This window comes from Phocoena phocoena, chromosome 11 (genome assembly GCF_963924675.1).
Source record: "Phocoena phocoena chromosome 11, mPhoPho1.1, whole genome shotgun sequence".
NCBI lineage: Eukaryota > Metazoa > Chordata > Mammalia > Artiodactyla > Phocoenidae > Phocoena > Phocoena phocoena.
Window position 1 is genome coordinate 87,365,387 of NC_089229.1, and position 22,598 is coordinate 87,387,984.

Consider the following 22,598-nt stretch of genomic DNA (forward strand, 5'->3'; position numbering starts at 1 on the left):
AATGTTTATACTGTAGTATAATCATACACTGAACACAGTCATAAAAATGAACCACATCAATTTGGGATGAATCTCACAAATAATTATGTTTAACAAAATAAGCAAATCACATACAGAATGTCTTCACTTTTATGAAGTTATAAGAAGCTGGGGAAATTAAACCATGGATTGTATATGGACTCAAACATATGTGGTTAAAATTTAAAGAAAACCATTGGAATGTTATAAACACTCAGGATGGTGGTTGCCCATGGAGGCAAGGGGTAGGGGGAACGACAGAGAAATGGCATCAAGGAGGGGCAAGAGGGGGCTCCAAAGGTCTGAGACATGTTCTCTTTTTAAAGCTGAGTATCTGGTGCAGTGATCAACCATCGTATTTTTCTTTATGTCGGACAAATGTTATACTCATTTGGTATGAATCAAATTTTTCATAATAAAATAAAACACATACTCAAAAAAGAAGTTTAAAAAAGTACTGAGCATCAGACACAAGTAGTAGTAAAATAAACATTTGTTTATTGTCTAAACCCACAGAGTTTAGACAATTTGTTGCTGTGTAATATAAACTCACCTGTATTGCACAAGCAGACAATTTAAATTCTGTAGATTATTTTAACCTGCCTTGCTCGTTTCAATGGAACAAGTCTGACCAAAGGGTTCAAAGGCAAGAAACTAATTACTATTAATTATTCTTTATGTTACAGAGTCTCTATTTATGAGCTTATAGTCAAAAGTTTTTCCTAAAATTATTGCCAGGTGGTTCTGGGACTTTGTAAAATCTTCCACTACTGTCATTTCTACTTTGTTGCCTATTAGGCAACTTTGTGGTTTAAAGATTATGAAATTCTGCTCTGGTTCACCACACAGTTTGGACTTCCAAAATGACTAACAGCAAAAAGAAGAGATTAAATATTTACATTTAAAATATCTACTTTGATTAATACCTATGTAAAAAACTTTATGACCAAAAGATAGATTAAAATACTAATCTGAAAATCCTAATCCTTGGATTTTAGATGATAAATAGCGCTACACAAATTGATTAAATCATTGTCCTTTAGCATTTGCATATATCATTGTTTCACATTTTTTAATAGTTTACATTTAGAAAATGCCATTTCTAATTTAAAAAGATACTTAAAATATTCTGAAAAACCTACAATGAAAATACTGAAGTAATAAATGAGAACACATCTGTTTAGAACTCATGTAAACTCCCATGAGTTCCACCTAAAATCCCTCCACACAGGCAGAGCTCAGAACTTCCAGGCTGACCACTACCCTCGGCCAAATGAGTCACGGCCTCTTGTCTGGTTAGTCCCAGGGTCACTTTTCTCTAAGATTCTACTGAAACTAAATCCATCAAGCCTCTCAATGCCCAAGTTCATACGATCTCCAGTCCCTTTCCCAATCCATCCCTTGACCCATTTGCTGGGTCTGTCCAGGCTTTGCTCAGTCTGTCCCTGATTTAGCTGCCACTCCGCCTCTGTCTTGTAAAGAAACTTCCTGTGGAAGCGGTGCTCCGTTGTTAGCAAACCTCTCCTCAAAGCATTACCCCCAATATCTTGGCTGTTAAGGACTTTCCCCTAAGGACACCAGCTGTCCTGCTGCACCCTCTCAAACAACAGCTGTCAATTCCCCCCTCCTCAAGGTCCTTCAACCACTTGAGCCATTCATTTCCTTAATCCCAGGACCCCATCATGCCCATAACCTGGCACATAATCTGAAATTACCAGCACATCAGCGATCATAGTGCATCAACACGACCCCCGACCTCCAGCATGCATGTCTAACTACTCTCCCTCTGTGGGGTCTCTGGTCTTGGGAGAATCTCTGTTCATCAGACTCCTTCTTGCTCCACTTCCTTCCTTCCCAGCCTGAAATCCAACAGTCTAACATTTCAACAAATCTATCATACTCTAAACTCTCCTGCTCATCTGTCTTTCATCGTATTCATCTGGAAAAACCCTTGGTGGCTCCAACTATTCATTTTCTCTGAGCTCCCACTGCCCACGACCCTCCCTAAAGGTTCCATAAACACTTAATGAGTGTCTACAATGTACCAGAGACATAGCACATGACACGCTGTGTTTTAATGAGCTGTGGACTTGCTTAATCACAAAATTTTTATTATAAATATTCAACAAATCTCTATTGAGCATCTCCTAAGGAGAGAAAGGCACTCTTCTAAGCTCTGGGAATTCAGTAGTGAACAGGTCAGAGGAAGTCCCTGCTCTTGGGAAGCTTATATCTCAGTGAGGGGAGACAAATAAGCAAAAAGTATATGAACAAGAATTTGAGCCAGTGCTAAGTACCAGGAGGAAAATAAAACATGGGAGGTAAAAAAAAAACAAAACAAAACAAAAAAACAAACATGGGAGGTAATATGACAGCAAGTGCCTGGTCGATGGATTCTGGGTATGGTAGGACAGGGGAGGTTATATATACTTGAGAGCTTTCTTAAATACACTGAAACCTACAATATCTTCCCCACACCCCACAACTGAGGCACTAGGACCCATTCTGAACCTTAAAATGACAAAGCCCAGGGAGACTATCAAATCAACTAAACACATCATGAATGGGGGAAAAAAAAATAACCCTGCTCTACAGGAGTTAGGAACTAACTGATTTAATAAAGAAGAGACTTATACACACAGGTGCACTTAATTTTCTACATAGCTGAAGTACATGATCAGCAGTGTGACCAGGATCAAGTGTGATCCCCTATTTGAGACAGAGGAACCATGAACTTCAAATGGGTTCAGTAACTTTAGGGGCACATGATCTGTACAGATTACAAAAAGGTTCCAACTCTCCACCTCTCCCTATATCCACAACCTTTGTTTTTCTTGTCTGTTTGTTAAGTTTTTTATTAAAGTATAGTTGATTTACAATGTTGTGTTAACTACTGCTGTACAGCAAAGTGACTCAGTTATACATATATACATTCTTTTTCATATTCTTTTCCATTATAGTTTATCACAGGATATATATATATATATATATATATCTTTTCTTGTGGTACGCGGGCCTCTCACTGCTGTGGCCTCTCCCGTTGCAGAGCAGAGGCTTTGGACGCGCAGGCTCAGCGGCCATGGCTCACGGGCCCAGCCGCTCCGCAGCATGTGGGATCTTCCCGGACCGGGGCACGAACCCGTGTCCCCTGCATCAGCAGGCGGACTCTCAACCACTGTGCCACCAGGGAAGCCCTATCACAGGATACTGAATGTAGTTTCCTGTGCTATACAGTAGGACCTTGCTGTTTATCCATTCTATATATACCAGTTTGCATCTGCTAATCCCGAACTCCCACTCCATCCCTCTCCCCCCGCAACCCCTCCACCTCTGGGCAACCACCAGTCTATTCCCTATGTCCATGGTTCTGTTTCTATTTCATAGATAGGTTCACTTGTGTCATATTTTAGGTTCCACATATAAGTGATATCATATGGCATTTATCTTTCTCTTTCTGATTTACTTAGTATGATAATCTCTAGCTGCATCCATGTTGCTGCAAATGGCATTACTTCATTCTTTATGGCTGAGTAGTAGTCTACTGTATATATATACCACATCTTCTTTATCTATTTGTCTGTCGATCGACATTTAGGTTGTTTCCATGTCTTGGCTATTGTGAACAGTGCTGCTACGAACATAGGGTGCATGTATTTTTGAATTATAGTTTTGTCTGGATATATGCCCAGGAGTGGGATTGCTGGATCATATGGTAATTCTACTTTTAGTTTTCTGAGGAACCTCCACACTGTTTTCCACAGTGGCTGCACCAACTTACATTCCCACCAACAGTGTGGGAGGTTCCCTTTTCACCACACCCTCTCCAGCATCTGTTATTTGTAGACTTTTTAATGATGGCCATTCTGACAACATTTGCAATGTGATTTTCCAACTTCCCTCAAAAGACGGAGTCTATCTCTCCACTCCTTGAATTCAAGCTGGCCTTGAGACTTTCTTTGGCCAATGGAAAGCAGTGCATGATGCTGCCCCAATTCTGAGCCCAGGCCTCAAGAGACCTGGAGCACTAAGGCTCACTTGCTTGGACACCTGCCTTCACCACAAGAGCAAGCCTGGGCAAGCCTACTGGGAATGAGACCATAGAAGAGAGCCCAGTCATTCCCACAATCTCAGAAAAGACCATCTTAGACCAGCCAAGATCAGCAGAGCCTCCTGCTTGACCCACAGCTGATCTCAGACAAGAATAAATGCAACAGAAACTAGAGGAATTGCCCAGCCAACCCAGGGACCTGTGCTCAGTAATATACAGTGATTATTTTAAGCCTTGGAGTGTGAGGACGGTTTGTTATACAGCAGTAACTGACACAGCAAGATTAATGATATCTATTCAACCTGAATAATCTATTACATTTCTCCTGTAATGTCTTTGAGGATTCGAAGCCAAAAATTGTGAAATATTTTAATCTCAGGGTCTTCTGCAAGAAGGCTTTAATAGCAGGCTGGGTAGATACAGAAAGGATGTAGAACCCCATCAAAAGACTTTATTTCTCTTACCAATAAAACTGCTGTTTCCAATTCAGAGTTTCTTTTGCAGCTCCACTGAGAAAGGAACAGCAGCTGGACTGAAAATCATTCACATAAGAATAAAGGGGGGGCTTCCCTGGTGGTGCACTAGTTGAGAATCTGCCTGCTAATGCAGGGGACACGGGTTCGAGCCCTGGTCTGGGAGGATCCCACATGGCATGGAGCAACTGGGCCCGTGAGCCACAACTACTGAGCCCGTGCGTCTGGAGCCTGTGCTCCGCAACAAGAGAGGCCACCATAGTGAGAGGCCCGTGCACCACGATGAAGAGTGACCCCTGCTTGCCACAACTAGAGAAAGTCCTTGCACAGAAACGAAGACGCAACACAGCAAAAATAAATAAATTAATAAACTCCTACCCCCAACATCTTCTTTAAAAAAAAGAATAAAGGGGGTGGGGGTGGGGGCCTGACTTGACATAGTAGAAATCTAGATTATTAGGTAAATGTTCAAAATGGACATGGAATTCCTCTGTGTAAGAAAAAAAAAATGTCCTTTTATCATTCTTTTCTGAAATACAGAAATTCCTCAGTGTGAACTATTTCTGAGAAATACATCTATTCTTCCAAATATACAAAGGATTTCGTTTGGTTTTTGCACACTGTCTTCTACCCCTCCAAGAGTTTTAAATAAGTTTTTGAAAGTAGATATAATAAGTAAGCATGCCACCGCCCCTTCCCACTCATCTGGGTGAGCATAAAAGGTTTAGTGAGTTGAACTGGACTAGGCCTGTCCTGCCTTCTACCCCACGGGGTTGTTCTGAGAATCAAAGGAGAGGGAAGGAGGGGAGAGTATTCAGAAGGAATGTGACCTCGCCTGGCCCACTGCCCACAGCTCAGTCCCAGCCTACTCAGGCCACTACTGGTCATGGGCCGGCCTGGCCAGCCAGCAGCATGGGCCTGAGAGCGCCTGTTTTCCAGCACCGTTGCAGAGCCTGAGTGTCAATACTTGTAAAATATGCAATCCCAATTTTCTTATTCTTTTTTATTAATGATAAGGGGTTCAGTTCTTTTATTTCTCCTCCCTCCATCCACTATCTTCTACAGAAAATAATTATTTATTTTACAGTTAAATTCATTTATTTTTTCAAAAAATTATAAAACACATTTCTTAAAAACAGCATTATCCACGTTCAAAACTGCCTTTTCATCATCACTCCTGGGTACGCTGTATCATACACTGCCTTCCTCATAATTCAGGTCCACTGCTTACATGAGAGACCCTACCATTACAATGCCTTGAGTTCTTCACTATCTTGGAGAACATATTCATGCCAGGCCCTGCCTTTTCTCTGCAGCCCTGGACAATAGCTACTTTACTCTTTCAAGAAAGTCTTCCTTAGTGTCACTGGGTATTTCACAAATAAGCTGATTTTTAATTCCTAAATCACAGGGCTTTCTTAAATAGAAAACATTTTAAAAACCAAATATGTATATTATTAAATGTACATACACCATCAACAACAAAATTTATTGAACATCACGTGTAATAGTTTCTACCTTCAAGAGGTTTAAAATCTGCACACGATGAAAACTTAAAATATTTGTGAACCACAATTAGTAGGCCAGCCATTTTCAACTGTTTTCCAGCATAAATGATCTTGAAGTATGTTGTCTTACATACCCAACGTTATGACCTTGCAAAATAAGTACCCAGGTATTTCATATGTACCCCATGTTTTACAGTTTTTCAAAGTTTATTCACATAGATTAACTCACATCATAAGCCTATAAAGTAGGCAAGACAAGGACTACCCTCTCCATTTTACACATGAAGAAACTGGTTCTTAGTGAGAGTAAGCAATTTTCTCCAAGTTGTATGGTTAATAAAGGTAACGGAGCCAAGGTTTGACCACTGTGGTCACAGAACAGAGAGCATGTTCTTCTTGGCCAACCTAACTGGCCCGTAAAGGGCCTAAATCATATTTCGCTCACAACTCCTAATTTCCTAGGTGAATGCACACTAGACTCTACACTGGGCTGTGGACAGGTTAGCACCCCTATTTGTTTTTTTTTTTTTTTGGAATAATATTTAATGAGAGGTTATTTACAAATAAAGGAAATCATACCAAAAGACTGAAGATTCACAGTGAAATAAGTTGGTTTTGGTTTTTTTTTTTTCTTTTACATCTAGGAAGAAGTTTAAAAGAATAATTTCTGCAAAATCATTCAGTCACCATTTATAATAAAGAAAAATTTTAAATCTCAAATTACAGTAGAATAAAATGAATCATGAAATATGTAGAATTTTTTTACAGAATTCCAAGTTTAAACAAAGACTAATATTAACACCTTTTTTTTACATCTTTATTGGAGTATAATTGCTTTCTAATGGTGTGTTAGTTTCTGCTTTATAACAAAGTGAATCAGTTATACATATACATATGTTCCCATATCTCTTCCCTTTTGCGTCTCCCTCCCTCCCACCCTCCCTATCCCACCCCTCTAGGTGGTCACAAAGCACTGAGCTGATCTCCCTGTGCTATGCTGCTGCTTCCCACTAGCTATCTACCTTACGTTTGGTAGTGTATATATGTCCATGCCACTCTCTCACTTTGTCACACCTTACCCTTCCCCCTCCCCATATCCTCAAGTCCATTCTCTAGCAGGTCTGTGCCTTTATTCCTGTCTTACCCCTAGGCTCTTCGTGACATTTTTTTTTCTTAAATTCCATATATGTGTCAGCATACGGTATTTGTCTTTCTCTTTCTGACTTACTTCACTCTGTATGACAGACTCTAGGTCCATCCACCTCACTACGAATAACTCAGTTTCGTTTCTTTTTATGGCTGAGTAATATTCCATTGTATATATGTGCCACATCTTCTTTATCCATTCATCTGTTGACGGACATTTGGGTTGCTTCCATGTCCTGGCTATTGTAAATAGAGCTGCAATGAATATTTTGGTACATGACTCTTTTGAATTACGGTTTTCTCAGGGTATATGCCCAGTAGTGGGATTGCTGGGTCATATGGTAGTTCTATTTGTAGTTTTTTAAGGAACCTCCATACTGTCCTCCATAGTGGCTATACCAACTCACATTCCCACCAGCAGTGCAAGAGTGTTCCCTTTTCTCTACACCCTCTCCAGCATTTATTGTTTCTAGATTTTTTGATGGTGGCCATTCTGACTGGTGTGAGATGATATCTCATTGTAGTTTTGATTTGCATTTCTCTAATGATTAATGATGTTGAGCATTCTTTCATGTGTTTGTTGGCAGTCTGTATATCTTCTTTGGAGAAATGTCTATTTACGTCTTCTCCCCATTTTTGGATTGGGTTGTTTGTTTTTTTGTTATTGAGCTGCATGAGCTGCTTGTAAATTTTGGAGATTAATCCTTTGTCAGTTGCTTCATTTGCAAATATTTCCTCCCATTCTGAGGGTTGTCTTTTGGTCTTGTTTATAGTTTCCTTTACTGTAGGACCCCTATTTACATTTATTTTTAAAACACAATAAAACAGGGAAAAAATAAGCTTTACTAAGATGTAAGACACAGGGGCTTCCCTGGTGGCGCAGTGGTTGAGAGTCCGCCTGCCGATGTAGGTGACACGGGTTCGTGCCCTGGTCCGGGAAGATCCCACATGCTGCGGAGCAGCTGGGCCCGTAAGTCATGGCCGCTGAGCCTGCACGTCTGGAGCCTGTGCTCCACAACGGGAGAGGCCACAACAGTGAGAGGCCCACGTACCGCAAAAAAAAAAAAAAAAAGTATGACACAGACTGACAACAATACATGTATATAATCTCTAAATAAATAGACATATAATGAGAGTATATAACCAAAAATGTTCTACTTATCAGGGTGCACAGCAAAAATACCTTGGAGAGCTCTAATAAGCTAACTGGCTCAGATATCAAAAATACAAAAAAGTACATAATGACATAAATCATTAAGAAAAATAGCAATAGAAAAATAGAGAAAATATATGGAAAAGGCAATTTGTAGAAGAGACTCAAATAGGCAACAAATAGAGGGAAAGATGACAAGCATGGCCAAAACCAACAACGCGCAAATTCAAACAAGATACCATTTTTGTCCATTAGATTACTCAAAACTTAAGGCTGGTAACACCAAGTGCTGGCAAGGACACAGGAGACAATAATCCTACACACTGCATCATGCGAGGATAAGATGGTAAAGATTTTTTGGAAGTTGGCCTAACTGTAAACCACAAATAGCAAAACCACAAATTAATCTGAACGTGACTGTCGAAGGGCTCCAATAGTTGGACCAACTCCAATTCCAAAAGGAATTTAGGGGTGAATGCCCTGTTTTCATTTGGGGCTTTCTGATTCATTATGTAGTTTTGCACAATGTGTCACTTTCTACCACTTTCCTATTTTTTGTGTGTGACTCCATGAACTTAATGAAAAATACTGCTTTTCATTAATTTTATAATTATGCATTTTAATCACTTCAATATTTTCAGACCCTATTTATGGTGTTTAGCAGGATTTTACTACGTTTATCAAAAGCTAAAATACGTATACAGCCTAACTCAGCAATTTCCACATCTATTTTATAAAAACATTTGCATACGGCCACAGTTTATGTATAAGTACGTTCATGACAACATTGTTAGAAACTGAGAAAAAAAATGGAAACACACTAAATGTCCAACTAATTAATGTCCAGCTAAATAATTAATGAATATTTTGTAGCTACTGAAAGAACGGTGTTGACTTCTAAGTACTAATACGAAAAGATCTAAGGTATTAAATAAAAAGGAAAAGTCAAAGAATTGTACATATAGGACAAGCTCATTTTGGTAAAAATAAATGAATAAATGAATGTATGCATGTATAGGTATGCAAAGAAGGGGGAGGAGGACACACACCAAACTGCTGACATGCACAGAACCTCCTCTGGGGGAGCAGAGTGTGGGGTGAGAGGGAAAAGCATAAAAGAGACTCCGCACTACTGTATCAGGAGGAATAGTAACATTTTCCTATAAGTCTCCCTCAGAATGCCTGTTAGGAACCGGGCCGCACAGCAGGAGGTGAGTGGCGGGAGAGCGAGTGAAGCTTCATCTGCCGCTCCCCATCGCTCCCCATTGCTCCCTGCCGCTCCCCATCGCTCGCGTTACTGCCTGAACCACACCCCCACCCCGTCCGTGGAAAGACTGTCTTCCATGAAAGCGGTCCCTAGTGCCAAAGAGGCTGGGGACCATTGGCATAGGCCACAGTGCCTACTCTTAAATACTGCCACTGATAATACTGGTTAAATCACATGAGTAAATCCAAGGGTCGAGTTCACAACTCAGTCAAGCTCTTAAAATCACACACTCACACATGCAAATACGTATATATGTGACATTATGTCTCCATCCATCTAGCCATCCACCCACCCATACTCTGACCCTGGGCACTAGTATAGGTACTTGCTCCTCATCTGTGAACTCTGCTACAGCTTTTTCACTCAGCAATGGGAAAGAGCAGTCCTGGTGTGAAATATGGGTATCTTGCAAACTAATCTAGCACAAGATGCCAATTATTGATATCTTTTTTTTTTTTTTTTGCGGTACGCGGGCCTCTCACTGTTGTGGCCTCTCCCATTGCGGAGCACAGGCTCCGGACGCGCAGGCTCAGCGGCCATGGCTCACGGGCCCAGCCGCTCCGCGGCATGTGGGACCTTCCCGGACCGGGGCACGAACCCGTGTCCCCTGCATCGGCAGGTGGACCCTCAACCACTGCACCACCAGGGAAGCCCAATTATTGATACCTTATACTACCAGTTGTATTAATTGTCAGTACGAAACCAGGATGAATAAAAGCTTAAGGCTCACTTTACTCAAGTACTCCAATGTTTTTAAAGTATTTGGGCTTACATGTAAGCTCTTGAATTGCCTTTCATGTTTATGTTTGTGGCTTTATGATATAAATTCAGATATTAAATTAAGGATGGTAAATACACCATTATACCAACCTCCTCACCTAAGCCCTTGCAAACATCATTGACTTGTCACAATACGCTTTCCTACTGATCCAGAAGTTGATCTCCAAATTTTTCTAAACACAGTGCTCCAAAGTGCTATTGCTCATCAATCAGACTTGCAATGCTAGTTGAAACTTATTTACTATTTCTGGTAATCCATTACATCAACGGCCTGCAATGAACCACATCTCCTGGTATTCACAGGCTTGTGTAGTTCTCTCCCACTTTTGATTTTGGCCTTGGTCATGTGACTTGCTTTGACCAACAGGACATGAGCAAGCATAATGCAAGCAGAGGTTTGATAAACGCTTGCACCCAGGGGCTTGTCTTCTTGGAACGTTCCCTCTTAGAAGCCAGCTGCGTTGTTAGCAAGAAACTCTAGATAGACTACTAAGTGATGAGAGGCCACGAGGAGAGAAGACACGGGATATTCCAGCCAAGTTGCAGCTGAATGTATCTGCAGGAGGGCCCTCAGTTATATTACAGGAAATAGAACAGCATAGCTGAGCCCAGTCAACCCAAAGAAAGGTGAGAAATTATAAATCATTGTTGTTTTAAGCCACTAAGTGTTGGGATAGTTGGTTATGTAGCAACAGATAAAGACTAATCCCTGTTCCAAACTCTCCGAATCACTAATGACAACCCACACAGATTCTCCATCAGTTACCTTCAAATTTCATCTGTCCGGAGTATTTACTGTAGGTATGGAGAAACAGGGGCACTTTTATACACTTCATATACTAAGGGGAGAACATAACTTTGTACAAATCTCTTAGAGGGCAATTTGGCAAAATGTTAAGTAATGAACCTTTTAAAAAGCTCATACCCTATCCCAATAATTCCAAGTCTAGGAAACAGACATGCATATGTTATATAAGGATTTTTCTCACAGCAAAAAGTTCGAAACAACATAGCCATCTAAAAATAGAGGGATGATTAAACTATTATATATTCATAAGATAAAACATCAGTTATTAAAAAATCTTCCATTGAATATATAATGACATAAGGACACACGATATAACTTTAATGAAAACAGCATTCGACACAGTACTAGCAATAAGATCCAAATCTTTAAAAATATTTTTGCATATATACAGAAATATTAATAGAAATTCTCTCTGCATAATGAGACCAGGTGATTTTATTTTCTCCTTCTTTATACTCTTCAGTTTTTTCCAAATGTTTTACTTCTATAATCAGAAAGAAACACTTAACATTATAAAACAGGTTGGAAAAAAGGACACACACTAAACACAGATTTGGAATCATTCTCTGACATTTCTTTACTAAATTTTTTTAAATGCCATCATTATTAGATGCATCTATATTCTGTGATAGATTAAATTTTTCAAAATAAAACTGGAACAGATGAATTTTCAAACAGAGAAAAAAAACTGACACTAAGATTAACAAGTTACTTTCTCTCCACCATTGCTTTGTATACTATGAAAAATAGGCAAGGAGTAATTCCTTGTTTCTTCTGAAGACTCTGCTATTCTGTCCTATTTTACTAAGTTTTAAATTTTAGGTTAAACAGCTTCATTGTAAATATTTAATAAAATGGGCATTATATGCACCTTCAACCAAGTTCAGCAAAAGCTGATGGAATTCACTCAATATGAAGTCTAAAACTATTTTTCATCTCAGAGGCAAATTCTCTTTTGAAGACCATGTCTATTCCAAAGAAATAATATGTGTAAAGAATCTTAGTCACTTGGAAGGGACGGGGGCGGCGGTGGGGGGGGGGTGGTGGTGGTGGTGGTGGAAAGCATGTAGAACATCCCCGAGAGGCATGTAGCAAGCAAGTTTGGGTAGCATTACTCAAGCACTGACACTGTGTGGGAATTATTTTCTGAAGTGGCCAGTGATTTCAGAAGAACCAGAGGGAATCCCTGGCCCACTGTAGCAGGGTGGAGGTTTTGATCACAGTGAGGCTGTACTGTCACTTGTACCAAATCAAAGTTGGTTTCCTCAATCCCCCTTGCTCAAGGCAGCCAGTATAGGATTGGTTTCTATTGCTTCTTCCTCAGAATTTAACTCTTCCTCTTCATTCTCCAGGGTCCAGGCCTGAACCACCCTGCATGTATCTTCAACCACTACTTCTTCAATGGAAGGCAGAAAGCATCCTTGAAAATCACTGATAATATCACTTCTTAGGAAGTCTGCAGATGCTCAGGTTCACGGCCGTCCTGGCCTTTAGCACTGTGCACTGTATACAAGGGAGAAGCAGGAGATCTCTGATCATGCAGCCTTTCACACCCTGACTTCCTACGTGACCAGGCCTTCCTCTCTCATCACACAGTTTCTTGGAAGGCTGGTTGATAATAATCTTGGCTTCAGCCAAGGACAGAAAATTACTGAAGACCAGAGGGCCAGTCTTCACTCCAGCAATGGGCATGTAATACAAGGTGGTCAAAGTCCTTGTCTAAGATTTTTTTTTATTGAGGAATAGAGAAGAAACCTTATCTTTTGGGTTAAAAAGCTAAAAGGGTGTAATTTGGGGCCATGGGCAAACATTTTTATGGTTAAGTGGAGAAAAGCTTTCTAAAGTGAAAAAAGGTGAGCGAGGAAGGGTCTTGAAGGATTCACTTGTGTCACTCCTGGAACTAATGTGGGAAAAGAGTTTGCTTTTGCTTGTAATAGTTGGCTTTGGGTCACTGACATTTACAACAATATGAATCCTGACTAGATGACAAGTGAGAAGCAGAAAAGTGACCTGGGATGTTCAGATTTGGGCAATGACTTGTTTTTCTTACAATCTGTAATAGGTCTTCATTTCAAACATCTCATTGCCTATTATGTGTCAAGTGCTGGAAACATAAAGATGATATGACACAATCTCTGCCTTCAAGGAGTTAACAGTCCAGAGAGATTCTCTTGGGTGTTTCTGAAAATACTGGCCACTTCAGAGAATAATTCCCAAATAGCTAGGAGGCTACTTCTAAGTAACCAAGGAATTCTCTGCGTGGCTCTGAAATGTCTGTCACCTGTACCTCGTGAGGACTAATTTCTATTTCTCTCAGGCCTCTCTAGGACCCACTGAGTTCAGTGGTCTACACTTGCTTTACTCATACTAATGATGATAGTATATCTCCCCCGTTCTCCAAACCACAGCAGCCTGAACTGTGAACATTTCTAAATGGAAATGGCATGGTCAGTGGCAAGGTCTGGGATTCAGCTGTCTCCCAACAGCCCTCACAGGTCCCTGCATTATCTTGGCTTGATCCTGGATCTGGTCCCACAATCAGGCCTCTGAGCAGATCCTATCTGTCTCCTGGAGGAGAATCGCATAAGCCAAACTCGAGAAACAGCTGACTTCCTAATTCATATTGGGACAGACAGATGTCACATAAAGAGAATATTTAAATTTCACAAAGAGCCACATTACAAGGTTTCTGAATAGCATGGAATGAAGTTGAGTGTCATCATCAAAATTCATCAATCAACAAATATTTACTGAGGAACTACTATGAGAAAAGTTTAAGCTGAGGGACTGAAAACACAGCAATGAACGAGCTGCTTTTCATGAAGCTTACCTACCATAAGGAGTGTAGGCAAACAGGTATTAAGCAAGCATTGACTTGATTTTAAAACATGCTTTTTCAATATACTGTTTCTGAATTAAGGATCAAGGGGTTTATTTAATATGGTTATGTCTCTCCCCTCTGAAAAGCTGTTACTATTATTAAATCAATGGCACTGATAATCGCTGGCAGCTTAAAAGAAATATGGGGTTACACAATTAAATATTTAATCATGATCCTGTTAAGTGTTAAAAGGAAATATAAGGAGAGAACCTGATGAGGGAGAGAACTTACACTGGAGGGGCTCCACTAGGCCCCCAAAGTCTCACCTTCACACAACAGTCAGACTGACCCTTTCAAAGGGCGAAGCCAGACCACGCATCTCCTCCTCTGCTCAGACCTGCGACGGCTCCACATCTCCTCGTGTAACAGCCAATTACATCAACCAAGGAGGCTGCCACGCAGCTGGGCTCTTCCTTCTCTGATTCCACTGTCTTTTTCTCCCACACCCATCCCTCTTCACTCCTCTCCTGATCCTACACACCTTGCTCTAATTTTTTTCCTACAGCACTTATATATTCTTACATACCATAAAAGTTATATTTTCTTTGTCTGATATTCTCTCCTCCACCATCCCAGTCCCCAGAAGGGTAAAGTTGTTTGGTCTATTTTGTTTAATGATTGTACCTAATTGCTAAGGCACATAATTATGAGTTCAAAATGTATTGAAGAGAAGTGAAGGGGAAAAATGCATCAGTGAAAGATTGAGTAATTGGAAGACCTTGCCACTGGGACTGGAATAACAGTCAAAATCAATTGGCTTAACCTTGCTCTCTACTAGATAGTAGAGAGTAACTTCTGCTGCAGCTTTTCTCCTTTTTCTAAATTTCCACATCACACCAAACCCACCCCAAGTCTTTCTTTAGCTATAGCAATGCTTTCACTCAGGTTATGGTCCAATCTCAAGCCCAAGATGCTATCAATTCATCTTTCAGGCGACTTTGCACTGCTCTGTTCTCATCACTCTGTGGGGTTTCACAGCTGAGCTTTCAGAGGAAGGGTTATTCCTTATGTTTGTGAGAAAGGCCTCTTCCACACTGGGCCGAGTCCTCACAATACATCTGCTCAAAGCATGATGTATACTTCATAGCATTTATCAGTCTACGATTGTATGTTTGTGATTATGATAATGCTGTCTCTCTCCTTAATTTAACTATAAGCTCCTTAAGAGCAAGGTCCATGTCTGTTTCGTTCATAAAACCTAAAGCACTTGGCACACAGTACTCAGTAAGTGTTTGTTGAATGAATAATTGGATGGATGAATATGACATTCCTGGCTTGGATCTACATACTGTTTGGAGATAATTAGGTAGCTGAGATAGCATTTTGTGGGGGCAGGGGGGAGGGGGGTGGTTTGTATTTCTTATTCATGAGGGAGGAATAGAAGATAATGTCGGGAGTCCTTTGGAAAGGCCAGATGTTAGCCACCTAAAATGCTATGCCCTCTCAAGATAAGCAGCTCAAAACCCAAACCATCATTAACACCTCCACCTAGCGCTCCCCCCAACCACCTATTCCCTTATTCTGGTCAAGGGTACCAATCATTCTTGTAGCCACTCAGACACAAAGGCTTCTGTGTAACTTTTGACCTCTCTTTCTCTGACAACCTCCCAGCTCAGCAAGACTCCCAAGGCCTGTCAACTCCTCTTCAGTATCTTTGATCAATGGCCTCCTTCCTTTCCATTCCCACTGCTACCAAGTTGGTTCCAGCAACTAACTCCCAGGTTACAGCGACAGACCCAGGATGGGACTCCTCGATTCCAGGTTTGCCCCTTTCTAACCGAAGCTGCCTATATTAAAATCTCCCTTAAAACCTTCACTTTAAGCTATGAATGCTATACCCAAAAACACCTGCAGTGGGCTTGCCTAGAAATAAAAATCTCAGGCTTTTATTCAAAGACCAGACACAACAACAAACAGTACTCCTAACAGCATTCCTCGTCTGACTTCCCATTATCCTAGCATTTTCTAATCACCAGCAGGGCAGTTATCACTACTCATCACACATATTATACATGTCCCCACCCCCATGAATTTATGTTATCAGTCATCTGTCTCAACCCATCTGAATTCCATCCATGCCCTTAAGGCTTAGCTCAACTCCTGCCTCTTCCTTCAAGGCTTTCCACGTCAGCCCGGCCTAAGTAAGCTCCTTCCTCCTCTGACTTCTTAAGACACCGTCTGACGGACAACCAGCATCAATTTTTTTTTTTTTTTGCGGTACGCGGGTCTCTCACTGTTGTGGCCTCTCCGGTTGCGGAGCACAGGCTCCGGACGCGCAGGCTCAGCGGCCATGGCTCACGGGCCAGCCGCTCCGCGGCATGTGGGATCTTCCCGGAAAGGGGCACGAACCCGCGTCCCCTACATCGGCAGGCGGACTCTCAACCACTGCGCCACCAGGGAAGCACCAGCATCATTTTTTATATTAACTCTAGTTTACGCATACACATCTATACAAGTAAATTTTCACCATTAACCCCAACTTCTACATTATCTGTTACAGAAAAATGAAAAGGTCCCAGGAGAGAGTATTGGCCCACAAGTGCTGAGAAACCCCTTGTCTTTGTAGAACAGACAGAGGTGCCTAGACAGGGATGTTTACATCCTACCAGTTTTCAAGGCCTCCAACTCTGACTCTTCCAACCAATTCTTTCTCTACTCCCCATTTCTTCCCCCTTCCTAAACTACACCAGCTTTGAGAATAAGAAGAAAACAAAGAAAGAGGTCTATCAACATTAGGGGAAAATCATTTAAGAAATCCAGAAAGGGCTCTCCAAATGCAATCACTTGAGTTGTGGGGACTCCTCTGTTCTACCCCGATTAACTCCTCGGGAGGGTGGAGGCCAGCATCATCAGTACAGACACCATTTACTCAGAGGCTCATTGGATGCTGGCATTAAGCTATAGGCAGGCACTACAAGAAGGCACTGAGCGGGCCTGGTCCCCGAGCAACCGTCCTGGGGCTAAAAAGGACAATGAGATTCCAGATAAAATTCACTGAGGTTGGAAATCCTGTCACCCCACCCTTGAAACTTAAACACATTTTATCACTGAAACACTGTTCTTTATGGTAAACTTTCCTAATCTGCCACAAAACACTCTGCTTTTCTTTTATGAAGACGCCATTTTAAAATCACATGTTTGTTCCATGTTTTGTTTTAACGTCTCTTTTTCCTACTAGATTGTAGGATCCAGGAAGGCCGGGTCTCAGTTGTATCACCAAACACCTAGAACAGTGTTTAGCACTCTTCAGTGGATGTAAAGGAAGGACCAAATTCCAAGATTCTACTAAAATAATACTAGTCAACAGGTTTTTAGGGGGTGAAACAAGCTTCTGTTTGTAGGTTGGCCTACTAACCTAACCATTGTACTTATTTCTCTGAAATGATATTTCTGTCCCCAAGCAACCTACTTATGGAGAGACACATACTATAGGATCTGTTTATACTGCCCTGTATTTTTAGGTCTAGAAGGGTTTCAGCCCAGGGACCTTAATTTGAATGCTAGTGACTCACAGTGAAACTATATGACCTACAACAGGCCCTTAACCTCGTTAAGCTTCAGTTTCATCCTGAAACAGGGGTAGTGGCGGGGAGAAAAAGAAAACTAGGGGCTACTGTGAGGATTAAATTCACTGAATGCTGTGTTGAAGTGCCTCACACTAACCAAGTTCATGGGGCCCACACCATCGCCCTTTTTTAATACGCTGCATGCTTTTCTCTATACTACAAACTCCTTGAAGGTTGAAGTCATAGTTCAATTGTTATGCTGTACCTATCGAATCAGCATGAAGTGCTTTACATATGTAAGGATTACTTATTCTGGGACTTCCCTGGTGGCCCAGTGGTTAAGACTCCAGGCTCCCAATGCAGGGGGCCTGGGTTCGATCCCTGGTCAGGGAACTAGATCACACACGCATGCCACAACTAAGAGTTCGCATACCACAACTAAGGAGCCCGCCTGCTGACCCAGCACAACAAAATAAATTTTAAAATTTTTAAAAAAAGGATTACTTATTCCAAAAACTCTGTTATGAATACAAAAAAGATGTACAACATCCAGGAATTGTTCTGAAACATTGTGTTGCTATGTCTAATTATAATATTATAGCACTACTATACCAAACAATTTAAAATATCAAATATATTGCAATATATTCTCACATTCTCGTGGCAGCTACGTTCCGTCTTCACTCATAGTTTGAATTGTGATAATCTGTGAAGAAACAGATTTTCCTCTCACTTGCAACCTTAAATGGCTATTTCATACTAGAATTCCCATCATTGCAGATTAGTTTGAAATTCTAAGCACACATTAGACCCAACTATAGCAGATACTGAAATGAAACTTTATTAGTCAAAAATCAAACACTGCTCTATTTGCATATCTAAGAAAAAGTTCAATTTTCAGAACTTAAAATTTTAAATCAAGAAAAAAGCAATATGGGGGCTTCCCTGGTGGCTCAGTGGTTGAGAACCCGCCTGCCGATGCAGGGGACACGGGTTCGTGCCCCGGTCCAGGAAGATCCCACATGCTGCGTAGCAGCTGGGCCCGTGAGCCATGGCCACTGAGCCTGCACGTCCGGAGCCTGTGCTCCGCAACGGGAGAGGCCACAACAGTGAGAGGACCGCGTACCGCAAAAAAAAAAAAAAAAAAGAAAGAAAGAAAAAAGCAATATGAAAATATAACCTCACAAAATTTACATACTACTTTATTACCCTGCAAAGACATTTTTTGATCCCCAAACCTGCCACATAAGACAATGACCTCTAAATAATTAGAACAAAGTTTCTCACTATTAGGAGAGCACTGTTTTAAGATTTACTTAGCCCTTTAAATTAACCATCTTAAAGCTTTGAAGCACAAAGTAATAGTCAATGACACATCCATTTTAAGCTACCATGACCTGTCATTACAGAGTCATTAAGTAATATTTCAAGGAGTAAGCAGAAAGTTTTATAACCTTCAAATATATAAGATTATCTTCTGTATTTTACGAGCTAAGTTATTTGAATATTTAAAGCTACACTTTATAAATTATAAAAATCACTGGCAGTTTTCAGCATTCTTCCTAAAGATAAAAAGCATGAATTAAGTGTTAAAAAGCAATCTGGAAACAATAATCAAATTCAAACTCTGTGTATATGTATTTACACACACACACACAAGTAATAAAATAATTTAGAGGCTGGTTAGCTTAAAGCAAGCTTTTCTCATAAAAATTTAAAGCTAAATATTTATCTTTATAATACAGAATTTTCAAATTTTGATATTTTCTGGCCAAACTGATTTAAAGTAAAACACCTTCTCTATATTATATATTCTGTTTCCAAACTGTAGACTTTTATGAAAGAACCAATTTCAAAAACTGTATAAAGTAAACTGATTATCCAGCTCAAATCTATACAACTCAACTCTGATCAGCTCCTCTGTTGACATTAGTTAGCACTGTTAACTGCGTGCACACAGCTCTCCCTGGAAGATAAGTACACAAAACACAAAATGCAGCAACAGAAAGACAGCAAGCACAACACAGCTCTGGCTCTGCTTAGACTTATCTACGGTTATCTGCACAAAGCTTAAAGAGGGAGATTAAACAGTTAACCGGGATAGGAAAGCTAAGTAACTTTCCACATTTCCTACATTATCTCTTCTTGGCACTGTGAGTTCATTATTTTGTAGAATACTGTAAATTCCCAGAATAGTATAAAATTCAAAGAAATTTCAAAGTGGGCTGGAATTGAGAAGTTATCTTTTCCAGCCAGCCAAATTTAAAGACAGGAAGACTGAGCTCCAACGTGTTAGAGGGTCAAGGCCTGCCTTCCAACTCTTCCCCACAAGAGTGTTCTTCTCCTTAATGCCCACAGGGATGCAGTCGTTGATACCAAAATACTTTGCAAAGATAAATTCTTCTTCTGCCATTTTGAATAAACACCAACACTTGTTCAGGAGAGAAATAATCTGAGCGTTAAATGTACTTCACTTGGGAACTAAAGTAGAAACAACTCAAGTTCTTTCAGTCTCTTTCAGTTCTTGCTCTGGGAGCCTCCCAGGAACGCAGGATTAGGAATAACAAGATGGTCAATGTGTCTTTTATTGGCCTTTCATCTTCCCTCTTCCCCTGTGAATAAAATCCACCCTGCTCACTATATCACCTGCTTTTCTTATAATTTGAGCAGTAACCTCCTTCCTTCATCTAAAAAAGAACCAACAATGAGAAATATATCCACCAACAGGCATCACTTTCCTACTGAAGACTCCTATCCTTTCTCCTACTCTGAACATTCTAAATATAGTTCATGTTCCTGCTGTTTCTCATCTTGCTGTCTTTGCAGACCATAAATTCCAAAGGCATGTTTCTGTTGTTTTATTGTGTGGTGTGACAATGGAAAGAGTAATTCTTCTGACTACATCCACGATTAAAATGAGATTCAGACGTGGTAACATATGTGAAAGCACTCTGTAAATTGTGAAGTTTAAGATAAAAGTAGTGCCCCTATTATATTAGAATGATCAGGCATCCGTAATTGCTCATAACAACACAAGTAAGTAAAAAATTTCTAGGAAATTACAGCCCACATTAGAGATTTAACTAATCTTAAAAGAAATTAGTCTTCTGATATAACCCAGAAAGGAAAGGTAGTAGCACCCAACATCCAGCAAATCATGTATTTGTCAATGGTTGTTTTACTTGAAGTTTAATGAGTGTATATTTCTAAAATATGCTCAATTTTAGAACAAATTACCTTCATAATATAAATTCTTTATTGCTACTTTTGGACACAATGATTGGCTGTCTATCAATACCACATGATTAAAACCCACTAGTTTAAAAATGTATCCTGAGTTAAAGTAAAATTATTACCACTTTCTTAATATTGTTCTCATTTGCCTGAGAAACTTACTTAGGCATGACACTCAAGAAACTCTAATCAAAATGGCTAGTAAAACAAAAGAAAACTCAGTCTTTCTAACAGCCTACTTCTAAATTAAAACACACATATTTGGCCCACACAGAATAATAACATTTTGTACTGTCAAACATTCATCTAAGAACGTACACATTCACCGACATTTAAATAATATTGAGAATTGTAATGTTACTCCTATTCTGTAGATCAGCTAGGCTTAAGGTACAGTAGTTAAAATCATACTGGATAAAAATAAATGAACTCCACCAAAAAAACTGTCTTTCTTCAGAAATATCAATACTTTGTCCAGAAAAAAAAAGAAGCATCCCTTTTCATGGCAATACAAACTCACTTTAATTCAGGATAAAAATAACCACTAGAAAAAATACTTGGTGACTCTGCACTTTACTCATGCCTTTATTTTTTAGGCCATCTAACAATGCACAGCACAATCTCCAAATAAAAGATGTAAATTAAACATATCCAGAGAAGGACCACATCCTGAAACTATACTCCATTCCTGTATCTTAGTTCTGCTTTCTCTATTTCTATATCCAAAAAAGCAAGCATAGCTAATACTATACATATCCCTTAACATTTTATGTAAATATCATTCTAAAAAATGTTAAAACCACGTAGGTAATTATAATTTAGTGAAGTGCAACATCATCTTTAAAATGGCACTCAGCAAAATACCTTACTGGGCCCAACGTAACAGAGGTGCCTTTAGCTAGGTACCTGTTATTATTATTAAACCACTGACATCTCAACCAAATCTTGTATTTAAGCATTCTCTTTCAAGCCTCAGTTCCTTAAAATTAAACAAAAAATTTTAAAACAACAAAAACAGGCTCTTAAGTAAACAGTTTCTAATTTAAAATGAAGATAAAACCACCTTTATTTTCCCTTGAGGGATAAAAAATTTTCCTATATAATATTGCCCTCAAACATTGTATTTGTCTCCAAGTACTATCAAGTTAACTCTGAACAGAAAATTATTTCAATATTCTATAGAATTAATTTAACTTTAGGACTGGTCATTTGTCCCTTGTAAGTGCTATTGAAAGCCTTTTATTCAAATACAATTACCAGTAAAATATTTCGATATGTATTTTTAAAACTTAGATGTATTTAAATAAACTGAGGCAAATTACAAACAATGCTCCAACAGATGTTTGTGAAATACTCCTTATTTATTTACTTTTATTTTCAGTCCTGTTATTGTCCATCAAACGGTAATCTAGCTTTACATCACTTTTGCTACTTATAGTTCTGGTCAAAATACACATGAACAGAATTCACTTAAAAAGAAAAAAAAAAGGTAACGTACTAAAGACAAAATACTGTAATGCGCTATCACTCAAAAATATATACAGAGGCACCAAAAATGTAACCGTGGCCATAAATGATCTAGCTCCCAAATCAATGAAGGTCCAGGCAAACAACATAAGAAAACTAAGAGTGTCATCTTTTACCTCAAAATTCCAACACTCATAAAGCATAAAGTCAATATAATACAATAAACCTTAAGAAATCATGATCATACCTAGACATACAACCAAAGGTTAATCACAACATTTGAATTACCAAGGAAAAAAATCATAATTA

At 39.6% G+C, this 22,598-nt stretch overlaps 1 protein-coding gene across 21 annotated transcripts in view; it reads right to left on the minus strand.

Annotated features, from left to right (window-relative positions):
* PLEKHA5 (pleckstrin homology domain containing A5) overlaps nt 1-22,598 on the minus strand; it is a 259,317-nt gene that overhangs the window by 234,026 nt on the left and 2,693 nt on the right. The gene's annotated exons all lie outside the window — the stretch shown is intronic.